This window comes from Eutrema salsugineum, unplaced genomic scaffold, assembly GCF_000478725.1.
Source record: "Eutrema salsugineum unplaced genomic scaffold, Eutsalg1_0 scaffold_3, whole genome shotgun sequence".
Taxonomy (NCBI): Eukaryota; Viridiplantae; Streptophyta; class Magnoliopsida; order Brassicales; family Brassicaceae; genus Eutrema; species Eutrema salsugineum.
In genome coordinates, this window is record NW_006256756.1 from 14,925,450 (window position 1) to 14,941,433 (window position 15,984).

The 15,984-nt window shown below is 40.3% G+C and overlaps 1 non-coding gene across 1 annotated transcript; it reads right to left on the reverse strand.

The window, feature by feature from the left end:
- Nucleotides 1–5,138: 5,138 nt before the first annotated feature.
- LOC112085727 lies at nt 5,139–5,245 on the reverse strand. Its single transcript, XR_002899026.1, has one exon. It is a non-coding gene; the product is annotated as a small nucleolar RNA R71 (small nucleolar RNA).
- Between the last annotated feature and the right edge of the window lie 10,739 nt (nt 5,246–15,984).

Here is a 15,984-nt window from a genome sequence, read left to right on the forward strand (position 1 = left end):
GGTAAGATAATGAAGCACATACTGCGGTATCTTAAAGGAATGATTGCATTTGGCTTGAAGTTTAGCTATGGAGGATCAAAGAAAATAATTGGCTTCAGTGATAGCAGTCACAACGTTGATCCAGATTATGGAAGGAGTATTACGGGTCATATATTTTACTTTGGCTCCTCATGGTGTTCACAGAAGCAAGACACGGTGGCTCTTTCTTCGTGTGAAGACGAGTTCATGGCAGCAATAGAGGCGGCTAAACAAGCCATTCTGCTTCAAGACTTAATAAGTGAGATCACATGATGGAAGACCGAGCAAATTATCATCAAGGTCGACAACAACTCTGCAATGGCACTCACCAAAAACCCCATATTTTATGGTAAAAGTAAACACATTCATAAGCGTTACCATTTTATACTAGAATTCATTGAGAGAGAGCTTGTCGATGTGGAGCATGTGTTGGTGTTGAATAAAAGGCAGATATCTTAACTAAAGCCTTGGTAAGGATTAAGTTCAGTGAGATGAGAAGCCTAATAGGAGTTCAAGAAATGTCCAAAACCAAGTTGAAGCTTAAGAGGGAGTATGTTGGATAAGCTTCAACATTAGCTTGATTCCTAAGATATCTCTAACAAGTTGGTTAGAATAAGATAGACATATTTCCAATAGGATTAGGAGATATCTAATTCTAATAGGAAAAGGAGTTTCATAGAAAAAAAAATTCCTAGCACTAGATATATGTTAATGAAGAGTTGTAACAATAACATATGAGAGCTTTGGTGTTTAGTTTTGAGTTTATTTCTAAACATAATAAGAGAGTTATTCTTATAAACAAAGTGTTTTCATATTTAACTACTTGATGATTTTTGTGAAAACCTTCAGTCTTAAACTAGCATTGTTCACGTAAACGTGTCCACATAAAATTTGTCCAAACAAACATGTCCACACATATACATTAAAAGGCTTAAGGTTAGAATCATATTCACAGACATCAAATCTCAAATTGCTATCAAACTAAAGATGAAACATATTCACAATAACATATCCACAAATAACGTACCCATACCATACCATGATAGTTGAGACCATGGTTTTTGCGAAAAAAAAAACTCAATCACAAACTTTAAGTTATTTTAGCAATGTTCATCCACAATTTTCCACTATTTTTTATCCACACAAACATGTCAACACAAAAAAAAAACAAAAAATCATGGACAAACTTGTGTTTGTACCATGAGCAAAACTTGCGTTACAACTATGGTTTTGGCCGAAAATCATGGAAAAACTTGTGTTGGGTTCAAACTATAGTTTTTGCAGAAAATCTCATTATGAATCCTATGTCAATTTAGAATTGTTCATGCATAGTTAGTGTTTTTTGTCCATATAAACATGTTCAAACAAACATATAATGGACAGTAATCTATCGTATGTTTTTACTCAACAACTTGTGTTACAATTTCATGAAGATAAAACATATCTACATATACAAATTTGTTTGGTCCAGCTTCAAGATAGTTTGTCAATAAAAACATGTCCACTAGAACTTATCCAAGCGAGGACACGTTTTGAATTTCATATCATGAAAATATACACACAATTTTAATTATCCCACAATATGTCCATCGTCCATCCTTGATATATTCAGAAATTACATCTTTTAGTGTACATATTTTAGTCCAAATCATGTCTTATCTCATGCATTTTAGGTCTTTAGGCATTGTTTTAGGACTTAGGAGATTGCATTAGGTCCAAGAGAGTTTTGCATGGTTTGGAGTGTTAAACAGGTGCTTTTGGAGCCTATTTGGAGTGGAGGATGTGATTCAGATGAAGAAATGGAGTTGAAATGATCAAAAATGGTGAAAAGGAGCAATTTTGGGTTTCTCAGCAAAATGATGTACTGATGGTCCAAGATTCTCGGCCAAAATCCTTCCCGCGGGTAGCTTTCTCGGCCAAAAACACATACCGCGGTCAAGTCTCTCGGCCAAAAATCCCGGGTGCAGATATATTTCCGAAATCGCATCACCGGAAGATCTTGCCGGCCGATTCAGCTTACAGGGTCTTCAGAAAGGTTGGAGATAATTGAGTCAAGAACCCAGGACAGGTAGAATAAAGGCATTTGGAGCACTGAGCCGAAAGATACGGTCACCGGAAGACAGACCTCTCTCGCATCCATTCCGGAGCAATCCGATACTCCTGAATGATCGCCTGTCCGGGGAACCTTCTGGTCCGATTCAGCTGTCGGAGGCTTCATCAAAGTTTGAGAGGGTTAGATCACGGTTCCATAGCAAGTGGAACCACTCAATTCGGACGCGTGAGGAGAAAGTTAAGCTCGGCGGAAGAAACTCCTGTCTCGCTGCCGTTTTGGACCAAACCGATGAGCTCCGAAGAATGCGAAGGACGGTGCACTTCCAGGCCGATTCAGTTTCCAAGGCCTTCATGAGAATCAGAGAAATTTGAGTCCTATTTCCAGAATGTCCACGAGTATTCAATTTGGAGCTATGAGCAGGAAGATACGGTCTCCGGAATGGACACATGTCTAGACGCCTCTCTCTGATCGTGTAAATGCACTGCAACGATGAGCCCTCCAGGAAGCCTTCCACTTCCTAAGCACCGAAGGTTCCTTCACCAAAGTTGGAGATATATGAGTCCTATGTCCTCTGCAACCGGAATCACTCAATTCGGACAAGTATCGTAGAAGTTACACTCTCCGAAATGCGAAGTGGTCCAAGCTGCTCTGAATGCTGCGAGAAAGCCTTGCGACTTGGTTAACTCGCAGGCCTGAAGAAGAATGCCTGGAAATTGATGCTGCGAGTTGAGAAGTGCGGGTAAGCTATCAATGGATGAGGTCTGAGGCTCCCGAGCAAGAAAATTGCTAAGTCCACAATACTGCGACTTGGGCATGCTACCCGGGAGACGCTGGAACCAAGCCGCATGATCATTCGCAATCTACTCCGACTTGGGCGTGCTGGCTGGGAGCAAGGAGACCAACCCACACGGTTTGTACATTCCCAAGAAACCGCCTTGGTCCTGCGAGTTGAAGAAGAAGAAGATTAAGCCGCAGCAAGACTCGCAAAACACCCCTACTTGGGCGTGCGGCTAAGACAAAGCGATTTAAGTCTCACAAGACCAGTTCTTCATCTACTGCGACTTGGGCATGCTACCTGGGAGACACTGGACCAACCCGCAGTATTTCCACTTTACCCACTAAAGCCGGGTCAGGACCCGGTTTGTTCCGGGCTGACCCGGTTCATTAGCACTTAGTATATATAGCTTTTTGGAGAAAAACCCTAGACATCTTATCTTCTCTCTTAGTTTCTCTCTAGTTTTCTTTCCTTTTTAGTGTAAAAACGTTTTTGATTAAGAGATATCTGAAGGATTTGATCATTCCAAGTCTGTTTCCTATCATCTCATCATCTCATTTCTGCTTCTAATCATGATTAACATCATCTCTTGCAAAAGATTAGATGTGTTCTTCATGATTAGTGAGTAGTCTTCTTTTTAAACTTCTAGGTGTGTAGATTAGGGTGCTTAGATGTTTGATTTGTGATGTTTAGGGTTTAGATTCTCATTTCATTTCCTTAGTTAGCTGCTCCTAATGCCAGATTTCCTTGGGAAAGTGAAATCTGGGTTCATAGGCATTTCATGCACCAAAAGTGTTTGATGAAATGCCTGAAAGAGCTAACTTAAGGGTTTATGTTTTAAATGCCATAGGAATGTTTGTTTGAAGCATAAATGACATATTAGAACTGTCTCTTAATGCTCATTAGTTCATATTTCACAAATGGGAATTTGGTTTGAAAGTGGATTAGTGTAGAGATTAATGCCTTCATGAGAGGATTAGTCTAGATTAGAGTTCTAAGTTAAAATGTTTGAGATCATGTGATTGCTTGTTATGTCTTTCTGTATAAGATTCAGTCTTCTTGGTTGAGAGATTGTTTGGTCACTTATTAGGCTTGATGCATTATGCTTGTTGATTGCTTGATTATATCTAATGGTTGTTAGACTTGATTAGGTGATTAGCAAAGGGATTATTGTCATGGGAATGAATTAATCTGATTAAGAAGCCTAGACTAAAGAGTAGCAAGTGTTGCATTATGTTCTTAGCATCATGAATCAATATCTAAAGCACCCTAATCAATGATCACATCTAGAGGTTTATCTTTCATCATTTGCTTTATCATCATTTTGTTTTCTTGCTTGTTTAGTAGTTCATTAATCATTTCTTGTTTGTTTCTTGTTTATGCTTTCTTGTTGCTGGTTTCACCAAACTCATCTTTTATTCAGCTTGACTTAAGAACTTGTCACATAAACTAGTGTCTAGCAAACACACATTTGGATTGATACCCTTTGTACTACAAGTGACATAAGGGATTGATAACCCATCTAAGACCTGAAAACCTTAGTTATCAATTGGCGCCGTTGCCATATTGTGTGGGGATTGTTAGCATTAGTTTCTGATATAGTTTTTGAGATCAAGTTTCTTTTGTTTTACTGATCACCTTTCAAGTTCTGTCTTTGTTCTAAGGTTTATGATCACAAGAAGCCAAGCCAGAAGAAAAAGAGAAAGAGCTGTTCACTTGGAGAGGTTAGGAATGAATCAGCAAGTTGGGAATGAGCATCAGGCTCAAGAAGCTGATCAAGGTCAAAGAGCTGGTAATGGGATTGGAATTCAGGCTCAACAGGCTCAGGTCCATCAGGGACACGCTCAGGGTAACCAGAACCAAGACCGACCTCAGGTTAATCCACCACAGCCCCACCCAAACCCATCCATACGTCATCAGCCCCAACCAGTCTTTGTTGGTGAGAATGACCGAGCTTATGCACACCAGTATGGAGCAGGAATCAGGCCACCTCCTGTCCAAAACAACAACTTTGAGGTGAAGGCCTCTTTGATCAATATGGTTCAGAATCAGAAGTTCCATGGCTTACCTATGGAGGATCTCTTGGAGCATCTGGATCAGTTTGACAGAGTTTGTGATCTCATTAAGATCAATGGGGTATCTGAAGATAGCTTCAAACTGAGATTGTTCTCATTCAGCCTTGGAGATAAGGCACATCAATGGGAAAAGAACCTCCCCAGAGGATCCATCCACACATGGGAGCAATGCAAGATTGCCTTTCTATCCAAGTTCTTCTCAAGCTCAAGGACTGCAAAGCTAAGGAACCAGATTTCCAGCTTCACTCAACATTCTAATGAGACATTTGGAGAGGCTTTGGACAGGTTTAGAAGCTACACAAATAAGTGTCCACATCATGGCTTTTCAGAAGCCTCTCTCCTTAGCACTTTGTATAGAGGAGCTGTTCCTAAGATCAGGATTCAGTTGGACACAGCCTCAAATGGAAATTTCTTGGCAAAAGAAATCAATGCAGCTATGGAACTTGTTGAGAACTTAGCCATGAGCCAAGACACTTATGGGGAAGATTATGATAGAAGCTATAGAGGAGAAGATTCTGGTAGACACCAAGAGCTGGAAGAGAAGATCAAAGTGCTGAATATCAAGCTTGAAAAAGCCCTAGCTGCCACTCAAAAGCCTATAAACTATGTGAGTGAGGAAAAGAGATGCTTCACAAATACAAATGCAGAGAGTCTCACTCAAGAGGAGTTGCACTTCATTGGGAATCAAAACAAGTTCAATGGTTACAACAACTTCAATAAACACCAGAACTTGTCCTATAGGAGCAACAATGTGGCCAACCCCCAAGACCAAATATACCCGCCTCAAAGCTTTGTTCAACAGAATCAGTACCAAGGTAACTCCCAAGGTCAACAGGGTTTTCAGAAACCAGAGGTTCAGAATCAAGGGAATAGCTTCACAAATCAAGTCAGCCTACAACAAAGACCACCACCTCCTGGTTTTGCCCCACCACCTGTTCAACAAAGTCCTGATTTCAATGTTGTTCTCCAACAGCTCTTAATAGGACAACAAAAGATGGTATCTGACCTGGAGACACTGGGCGCTGAACTAAAGTCTATTAAAAAGAACAAGGGCATCTGCACTTCTGAACCACAAGTCTCTCTTCCTGGTAAAGCTCTTCAAAACTCAAAAGATTATTGCAATGCCATCTACTCCAATGATGACCATTCAGCTGCTGTGCAAGAGATTGAAGACCTCCTTTATGGTCAAGTTTGTACTGAGAATGCACACACTCAAGTGGATGAGGACACCATTATAGATGATTTCATGCGCTTCTTACATGAACTCAATGAGGACATTGAGAGCAAAAGTGTGGGGGCAGCCGGTTCAGTTCTTTCTGTTCAGCAAGGTAATGATTCAGTGTCTATTGAAACAAAGGAGCTGCCAACTGGTCAAGCAAAGCTAACAGATTGTGCCTCCACCTCTGAATCAACTCAGATGAAGCCCACCTCCCTCCCAAAGCTAGGCAACCCAGGGAAGTTCACCATCTCTTGCACTCTTGGAAACTTTAGAGTTGAGAATGCTTTGTGTGATTCAGGCTCAAGTGTGAGTATAATGTCTAAAGATATGATGGAGAAGCTAAAGGTCAAGTCTATAACGTCCTACCCCTCTTCTATCACCTTTGGTGATTCCTACTCCAAGAAACCATATGGATTTTTAGAAGACTATCCACTTCAAGTTGGTGAATGCATAATTCCCACTGATTTTGTGATCATGAAGATGAAGAAGACCAAAGAGCTCCCCCTATTGCTTGGAACTGCATTTCTCAACACCACTGGTGCAATGATTGACTTTGATACTCAAAGAGTGGTGCTTACAAAGGTGGATAAGGATGCCTTTTACCCTGTTCAACCACCTTTAGCTGAATTTTGTGGATCAGTTGTTCAAGAGATAGAACCCCCTAAGGTACCTGAGATGAAGTATGTAGGAAGTGCTGGGATTTTAGGTGGATCCCAATCTCTCTCAGCTGTGGAAATGGAAAAAGAACCTCACACCAACTCTGTTTACAAGGATGGGACTGAACAGCAATTGATCAGAGAAGAAGACATCTTGCTCTCATGGTCTCCTACACTTAGTGATCTAAGGATAATTAACACCAAAAGTGATGGCTCAGCATCAGAAGACAAGAGTATTAAACCTGATATTTCTTCTCAAGACTTTGATCTCACTCCTTGGGTTGACGATGATGGTTCTCTAAAGTATAAGCTGGATTGCAATGGGAAGCCAGGTCTGTTTGCTGAAATGAGGGCATGTCTCACAAGGGCCATCTTTGATAAAGACCCAGATGGTATTCAAGAGCTGGTGGACAAAGGTCTCAAGGTGGGATCTCAAGGACAAGGGTCTAATGGTTCCCAAAGGCAGCAAACCAACTCAGCTTTCTTGCTCAAGACCATTGAAGTGCTGAAGAGCATCAGTGCTCAACCTCACCCCAGCTAAAAACAGGTTTTTCAAAGTCAAACTTAGTGACTTTAAACAAAGTGCTCTTGGGAGACACCCCAAGCTTATCCTTGTATATAATCTTTTTATTCTTTTCTCTCATTCCTTTTTATGTTTTAGGATCTTTTGATGGGTTTTGTGAGTTGGTCTCAGGTTCTAGGTGATTTTTGGAGGACATAGCTCAGTGATGAATGGAATGGAGCATGTGAAAGGGCTTAGAGAAGTTTCTAAGGTTTGAAAAGCTTGGACGGCGCCTGAGTGCTACCTAGATGTGCGGCTTGGTGCAAGAAGAGCCCAGGTCGCAGCCCAACTCGCAATTTACTCCGGCCTGGGCATGCTACCTGGTGTAAGAAGACCAAGCCGCACAAAACCATGAAGAGGCCCGAGGTGTTTAAGTCCAAAAACCTGCGACCTGATGCTGCTACCTGAAACCCAAGGAAGCTAACCCGCATGAAGACTCGCAAATTACTCCGAGTTAGGCGTGCTACCTGGGAAGCATGGAGGCTAGGCCGCAGCATGGGAAGTATGGCCGAGGTGTTTAAGTGACAAATCCTGCAAGATGGTCGTGCTAACTAGGAATAAAGAGAGCTAAGCCGCACGATGATCCGCAATACACTCCGAGTTGGGCGTGTTGGCTGGGAGAAGGAGACCAGGCCGCACCAAAAAGAAGAAAGGCCGAGGTATCTATGTCCCAAAGTCTGCGAGTTGGTCCAAGACAAGTCCATGCCGCACAAGGGAGTTCAGGCCAAGCCAAATCCATCTCCAGTGGTGTCTAGCCTCATCTGGTGCAGATACTCACTCCCCTTTTGCATAAGAACCACACCAAGCATCACTCCAAACACTTGTAAATGAGCATTTAGCATTTTTCTTTATCTTTTGCATTTCATGTTTGATTTTTCCTCTTTCTCATGCTTTTATAACACAAGGGACTGTGTTATCTAAGTGTGGGGGAGGGGTTTTGTGTTTACTAATCATGTTTATTCTGCTCTTATTTTCCTTTTCACTTTGAGTCTCATTTTGCATTCATCTAAGTGCATATAAAAACCAAAAAAATGGAAAAATCTGAAAAATTTTCACTAAAAAATGCTCATGTAATTGCATTCACATTTTAGGATTGAGTCTAGTCTGCATTTTCATATAGGTTGCATCATATGCAAATGGGAGTAATGATAGGTTCTTTCCTTGAGAGTACATCACTTTGAGAATGTGGATTAAATATGCTTGTGAAATGACTTCTTTGCTTGCAAGGCTTGAAATGATTTGAATCTGAGAAGCAAGTTTGAATTGAACTCAACTCTAATAAGTGAAAACCCTGAACTTGACTTGAAATTATCATTTGGTGCATTGTTTGAATTAGCTTGTGGATACCAATATACATATTTGAGCTAGGATCCTGTTTTTACCATCCTCTTCCTTAGCTCATATAGCTGAATCTGCATACTGGATCAGTTTTCCTCACCCTGAACCCATCCTTCTTTCAAGCCAAATGTTTGTGTGTGATTGAAAGGCCACCTTGGATCAAACTTAGCAGAAAGTGTTAGGTTTAGAGCAACAAGGGCAAGTCTCATTGAGTGTTAAGTTCCATCATCAAGGAGCTGAGAGATTTGGTGAGAACTAAGTGTGGGGGAATACTTGTTAGTGAGTGGAAAAAGGAGAGATGAGTGGAAATAAAAGGAGAATGGTGAGAACTAGGGGATAGAAAAAGAAAAGAAATCAGTCTTGGAGTTTTGAGTCAAGAAAGTGAGCTCTAGTGTTTTGAAAAGAAAAAGTCTAGCCTCTAAGTGAAAAGAAAAGAAAAGAAGCCCAAGAGCTCAAATGTTTTAAAAAAGAAAGAAAAAGAGGCTAGAGGTTACAAAAGAAAGTGAAAAAGAGCTATGTAAAGTTTGAACTCCAAGACTTGAGTGTGAAAATGAAAAGTGAGTCCCCTAGTGAGAGGAAAATGAGTGTGGAAAGTGAGGTTCTTGAGAGGTTGAGCAAGTGAGAAAGCTTTGAGTAGAGTGTGGGGTGGGATGAGTCCTTGCCCTTGTATGCATAGTTTGCTTTTTACCTTTAGCATTCTGCCAAAGTTTGATCATTCATAGAGAGATCCCCTTGCTGCATTGAACCCACTCAGGCGCTGATGAGACCATTTTAGTCTCATTACCTCACCCTAGCCAAACTTTGCTTGTTTGAACATTGCATCATTTGATCCACTTGGTAAAGAGCTTAATGAATGTCAAAGAGTTGAGGAATAAAAGAACTTGTGGAGATTACTGTTGAGTTGATACATCAGAGTATGGTCTTGCATTGCATATTGAGCATGAACTTGAATTCTCTTAGTGGTCATTTTTCTCTTTCAAAGGAAATATGAACTCCAAATGCATTCAACCTCTCTCTCTTACTTGTTCTTTTTGCTTGAGGACAAGCAAAGAATAAGTGTGGGGGAGTTAATATATTCATAAATTACATCTTTTAGTGTACATATTTTAGTCCAAATCATGTATTATCTCATGCATTTTAGGTCTTTAGGCATTGTTTTAGGACTTAGGAGATTGCATTAGGTCCAAGAGAGTTTTGCATGGTTTGGAGTGTTAAACAGGTGCTTTTGGAGCCTATTTGGAGTGGAGGATGTGATTCAGATGAAGAAATGGAGTTGAAATGATCAAAAATGGTGAAAAGGAGCAATTTTGGTTTTCTCGACAAAATGATGTACTGATGGCCCAAGAATTCTAGGCCAAAATCCTTCCCGCGGGTAGCTTTCTTGGCCAAAAACACGTACCGCGGTCAAGTCTCTCGGCCAAAAATCCCGGGTGCAGATACATTTCTGAAATCGCGTCACCGGAAGCTCTTGCCGGCCGATTCAGCTTACAGGGTCTTCAGAAAAGTTGGAGATAATTGAGTCAAGAACCCAGGACAGGTAGAATAAAGGCATTTGGAGCACTGAGCTGAAAGATACGGTCACCGGAAGACAGACCTCTCTCGCATCCATTCCGGAGCAATCCGATACTCCTGAATGATCGCCTGTCCGGGGAACCTTCCGGTCCGATTCAGTTGTCGGAGGCTTCATCAAAGTTTGAGAGGGTTAGATCACGGTTCCATAGAACAATTTAATCATCGAACCGTCCGTTGCTGAGATGTTTTTGTGGGAACAATTTAATCATCGAACCGTCTGTTGCTGAGATGGAAAGGGGTCGGAGGTTTTTCTGTTGCAAAAAAGATGAGTATGTAATTTATTATTGTGTTTTTAGTTGATTTTGATTGGTTTTTGTAATTTGTTTCCGATTTATAAGGGTGAGGGTGTGATTTTTTTAAATGGTGGGATACGGCCATGATGGAAGAACTGAAGAAAGTGAAAGAGACGGTGGAGGAAGATGGTGAGAGGCTTAGATTTGTTGCTTTTAGGGAGTGTGGAATGCCCGTTGATGTTCCGGAAATGTGGCGGAGCGTAGAGAGTTCGGTGGTGGAAATTGAGCGTTTAAAAAAAGAGTTGGAGGCAACAGTTGTTTGTATGGGTAAAATGGAGCTTGAGCTGGTTCGAAAAATATTTTTCGGGAAGGTTCTTCTTGTAGTCGATGTATTGCCGTGTTGATGTTAGCCAAAGTGTTTGTTATGACGATGAACCGTTGATGGCATTGTGGTTGTGTCATCTTAGTCAGACCTCTTTACCTTGCTAAACCTTGCATTTTCTGTTTAACTTTGTAAACCTTTTATTTGCAGTATTAATGAAAATTCGAGTACGTTTATAATTTTTCGTTCTTGTTTATAAGTAAAGTTGAGGGAAAGAATTGTTGTTCGTAATTTTCCGTTCTCGTTAATCGAGCATAATGTATATATTGCACTGAGAACTAAGGTAATTGATCAACAGATCTGAATCACATACAGCTTACTAAAGGAAAATGTACACATCGTTGACCACGTAACCCAGAACAAGGTGGGGCGTTAAAAAGAAAAGGGATTAATACTTGAGTAGACGAACAGCTAGAACAACGATACAGCAGGAGGCGGTAGAGTAAGCATAAAGCCTTAGTTGTTGTTTTGTAGCTTGTGCTTCGTTCTTCAAGGTCTGAATAGTGGCGAGGATAGTTTGTACCTGACTCTTTAAGTTAGCCTCCCCAGATCTGAGGATGGTAATTTCGTTTTGTAACTCAATGTTACTTTCGGTTAAGATATCGAGCTCCTCTGACTTAGCTTCGCCGACCCACTTGAAGACATGGCCATAATCTCCCTATATTAGTAAAGTTTAGTGTCTCAAGTTGGTTGATTTTTTTATTTAAATTGTCCAAAAATTGTTACCTTTTTCGCTGCTAAACACTTGTAGAATTCCCTTCCTGGGTTCTGAACAGTTGTTAACTTCAATATTACTGTTTTCTAGCCACAGAAACAGGTTCTGGGAATCCCGCAGGAGTAGTTAGGGGTGGAGGCTGTGGATTGGAAGCTCATTTTTAAGACTAAACCCTAATTTGGTTGGTGATAGCGTTGGTAAGTATGGAGAAATGGAGTATATATATGGGCGAGATGTTCCCTCATAGTTTTTCTTTGCATTTCCTGTTCATTATTAAACTGGGGCGCTAAGTAGTCCGTTGTAAATAGTAGATGTGTAACTTAGATGTTTGGTGTAATATATAGTCCATATTTGTAGATGTTTAGGGTATAGACAAAATGTTGTCCAAAATGTTTGGTACATATAATTGGTAGTGGATAACGTGGAAGTGTATGGTCCATATAATTAAGTGTGTAGTCATCGCAAAGTGTTTCATATGCGTAAACCATAAATTCTCTCCACAAGATGTTGTCCAAATTATCTGGTCCAAACTGAAGGATAAAAGGTGGTTAGACTGCCTGTTGTCCAGTAGAAGTTGACTAAACAACATGACACATATAAGAAGACAGTCCACATCTGTTTATGCAAGAACCCGATCTGATAGAGGATCATATGTCAATGCCCGTGTTTGTTTTTAGATGAAGGGCATTCTATTTTCATTTGGCGTGATTCCAATGTTGGAGTATGATATACTCATATTTTGTCATGTTTAGGATTGCATTTTTATCCAAATATTGAGTCTCATGCATACATTTAGGTAGTTTTACATATATTTGTCTTTGCTTTTGTCTTTAGTTAGGAATTGCATTAGGTCCTAGAGATTTTTGCACTTTTGGAGTGTTTACAGGTCATTTGGAGCTAATTGGGAGCAATTGGGACAAAAGCCATGGAGAGACCATAACCTTATGTGCATCAGACTCGGACAAGTGTTATGGAGCCGACGATCCCTCAACTTGATCACCTGAGAAGGAAGACTTTCAACAGGATTCAGCCTCTGGAGTCTACATAAAGATTCAAGATCGTCGATTCTAGTTTCCAGAACACTTTATATCGTCCTATTTTCAGTTTTGAGCTGAAAGTTACGGCGATAAGAAGCAGTACATGTCTCGGAGCGGATAAAGGACCAAAGCAACGGGCATCAAAGAACCGGTGGAAGGGAGCCCTTGCCGACGTCACTTAACCCAAAACCTTCACCAAAATTCGAGATATTTGAGTTCTCATTGCAATGCAGTTGAAACCATGCCATTTGGATCCATATCCTGGACATTACTCGCCCCTGAATGCAAAGTGGTCCGAGAAGGCTTAGGTTGTGCGATACAGTACTGCGACTTGATTAACTGCACCCATGAATGCTCAACGCTCTGGAAACAAGTTGAGACTTTAGAGATGAGTGTAAGGAGACTCTGAGCAAGGTAGAGACTTCCAGAATCAAATTTGAGTAAGTCCACAATGCTGTGCGAGATAGGCCTGCGAGTTGAACATGAAGTGGAACCTTGTAGCACATGTGTTCGCAAATTACACCGACTTGGGCATGCGACTTGGGCAAAAAAGTGACCATCTCGCACATATACATTCTGGAGTGTGCGACCTGGTCTTGCGAGTGGGGAAGGAGCTGAACTGAGCCGCACAAGAACATGCAAGATGAAGTGCTAGATGGATATGCGGCTGAGAAAGGACTTGACCATCTTGGAGTCTTGAGCTTCTTTTGGTGCGAGATGGGTGTGTGGGTCAGCCATGGACGTGACCATCTCGCAAACCAGCCACCAGACCCAACTGAGCCGGGTCAGTACCCAGTTTGTCCTGGGCTGACCCGGTCAAAGACCCTTAGTATAAATAGTTTTTTGGGAGAAAAACCCTTAATCTTATCTTCTCTCTTAGTTTCTCTCTTGTTTTCTTTCCTTTTCAGTATAAAAACGAGTTTGATCAAGAGATATCTAGCAGATTTAATCATCTTAAAGCTGTTTCTTATCATTTCTTCATCTCATCTTAACTCCTAATCATGATCAACATCACCTCTTGCAAAGGAAATGGTGTGTTCATCATGATTAGTGAGTAGTCTTCTTTTAAGCTTCTAGGTGTGTAGATTAGGGTGATTAGATGAAGATTAATGATTGTTTAAGCTTAGATTCTCTTCTCCTTTCCTTAGTTAGCTGATCCTAATGCTAGATCCTTGCACATCACTTGGGTCTAGAATCTGGTTTTTCATGTACCAAAAGTGCTTGATGAAATGCCTGAATGAAAGCTAACTAAGGGTTTATGCATTAATGCCATGATGATGTTTGTTAAATGCATAAATGACATATTAGAACTGTTTCTTAATGCTCATTGATTCATATTTCACAAATGAGAATTTGGTTTGAAAATGGATTAGTGTAGAGGTTAATGCCTTCATGAGAGGATTAATCTAGTTTAGAGTTCTAAGTTAATTGGTTTTGAGATCATGTGATTGCTTGCTATGTCTCTCTGTATAAGATTCAGTCTTTCTTTGTTAAAGATTGTTTGGTCACTAATTAGGCTTGGAACATTATGCTTGTTGATTGCTTGGTCATCTCTAATGGTTGTTAGACTTGATTAACTGATTTGCAAAGAGATTTCTGTCATGAGAGTAGATTAATCTTATTAAGAAGCCTAGACTAAAGAGTAGCAAGTGTTGCATTGTTGTTTAGCATCATTAGTTTGCATTGAAAAGCACCCTAATGAATGATCCACACCTAGAGGCTATCTTCCATCATTTGCTTAAGCACCATCATCTTGTTTTGTTGCCTTGTTTTGTTCATTAATCATTGCTTTTCTTGTTCCTTGTTTTATGCTTTCTTGTTACTTTGTTCACACCAAAACTCATCTTTGATCACTTGACTTAAGAGTTTATCACATAAACTAGTGTCTGGCAACCACACTTATGGATTGATACCCTTTATGCTGCAACAGCTAAGGGATTGATAACCCTTATTAAGGCCTTGAAAACCTTAGTTATCAATTGGCGCCGTTGCCATATTGTGTGGGCTTGATATGACCTTGATCTGGGTCGTGTTTTTGGACTTTTTTGGGCTAATATCCAGCTTGTAATGGGTTGGACCATCAGGAAAACCCTACCTATATATAGTTTTGAGAGATTAATCATTAGGACTAAGCTTTATTCCCTTTGTTTCTTTGCCTCTTTTGTGAAAGACTCTAATTTGTAAGAGAGATCTTCATTTTCTGGGTTTGAATCAAGAGAGTACTTTGTGTTTAAAGCTGAAATCAATCATCCTCTATCATCTCCATCTTCATTTCTAATCTCTAATCATGCTTAACTACTCTGCTTGCAAAGGTTTAGGAGAGTTAGGTATGACTAGAGAGTAGTCCCTCTTTAAGCATCTAGGTGTGTAGATTTAGGGTGCTTAGATGTAGATTAATGATTGTTTAGGCTTAGATTCTCTTCTCCTTTCCTTAGTTAGCTGATCCTAATGCTAGATCCTTGCACATCACTTGGGTCTAGAATCTGGGTTTTTTTTTTTATGCACCAAAAGTGTTTGATGAATTGCCTGAATGAAAGCTAACTTAAGGGTTTATGCATTAATGCCATGATGATGTTTGTTAATTGCATAAATGAGAATTTGGTTTGAAAATGGATTAGTATAGAGATTAATACCTTCATGAGAGGATTAATCTAGCTTTAAACTCTAAGTTGATTGGATTAGAGATCATGTGATTGCTTGCTATGTCTTTCTGTTAAAGATTCAGTCTCTCTTTGTTAGAGATTGTTTGGTCACTTATTAGGCTTGGAACATTAGGCTTGTTGATTGCTTGGTTATCTCTAATGGTTGTTAGACTTGATTAAGTGATTTGCAAAGGGATTTCTGTCATGAGAGTGGATTAATCTGATTAAGAAGCCTACACTAAAGAGTAGCAAGTGTTGCATTGTTGTTTAGCATCATTAGTTTGCATTGAAATCACCTTAATCAATGATCACACCTAGAGGCTTATCTTCCATCATTTGCTTAAGCACCATCATCTTGTTTTGTTGCTTGTTTAGTTCATTAATCATTGCTTTTCTTGTTTCTTGTTTTATGCTTTCTTGTTACTTTGTTTACACCAAAAATCATCTTTGATCACTTGACTTAAGAGCTTATCACATAAAACAGTGTCTGGCAACCATGGTGACAGCTGTGGGAGGCTGATGACGTATGGGTGGGTTGGGTAAGGGTTGTGGCTGGTTGACTTGAGGTAGGTCTTGCTTCTGGTTACCCTGAGCGTGTCCCTCATGGACTGGAGCCTGTTGAACTTGAATACCAATCCCATTACCAGCTCTTTGACCGTGATCAGCTTCTTGAGCCTGATGCTCATTCCCAACTTGCTGATTCATTC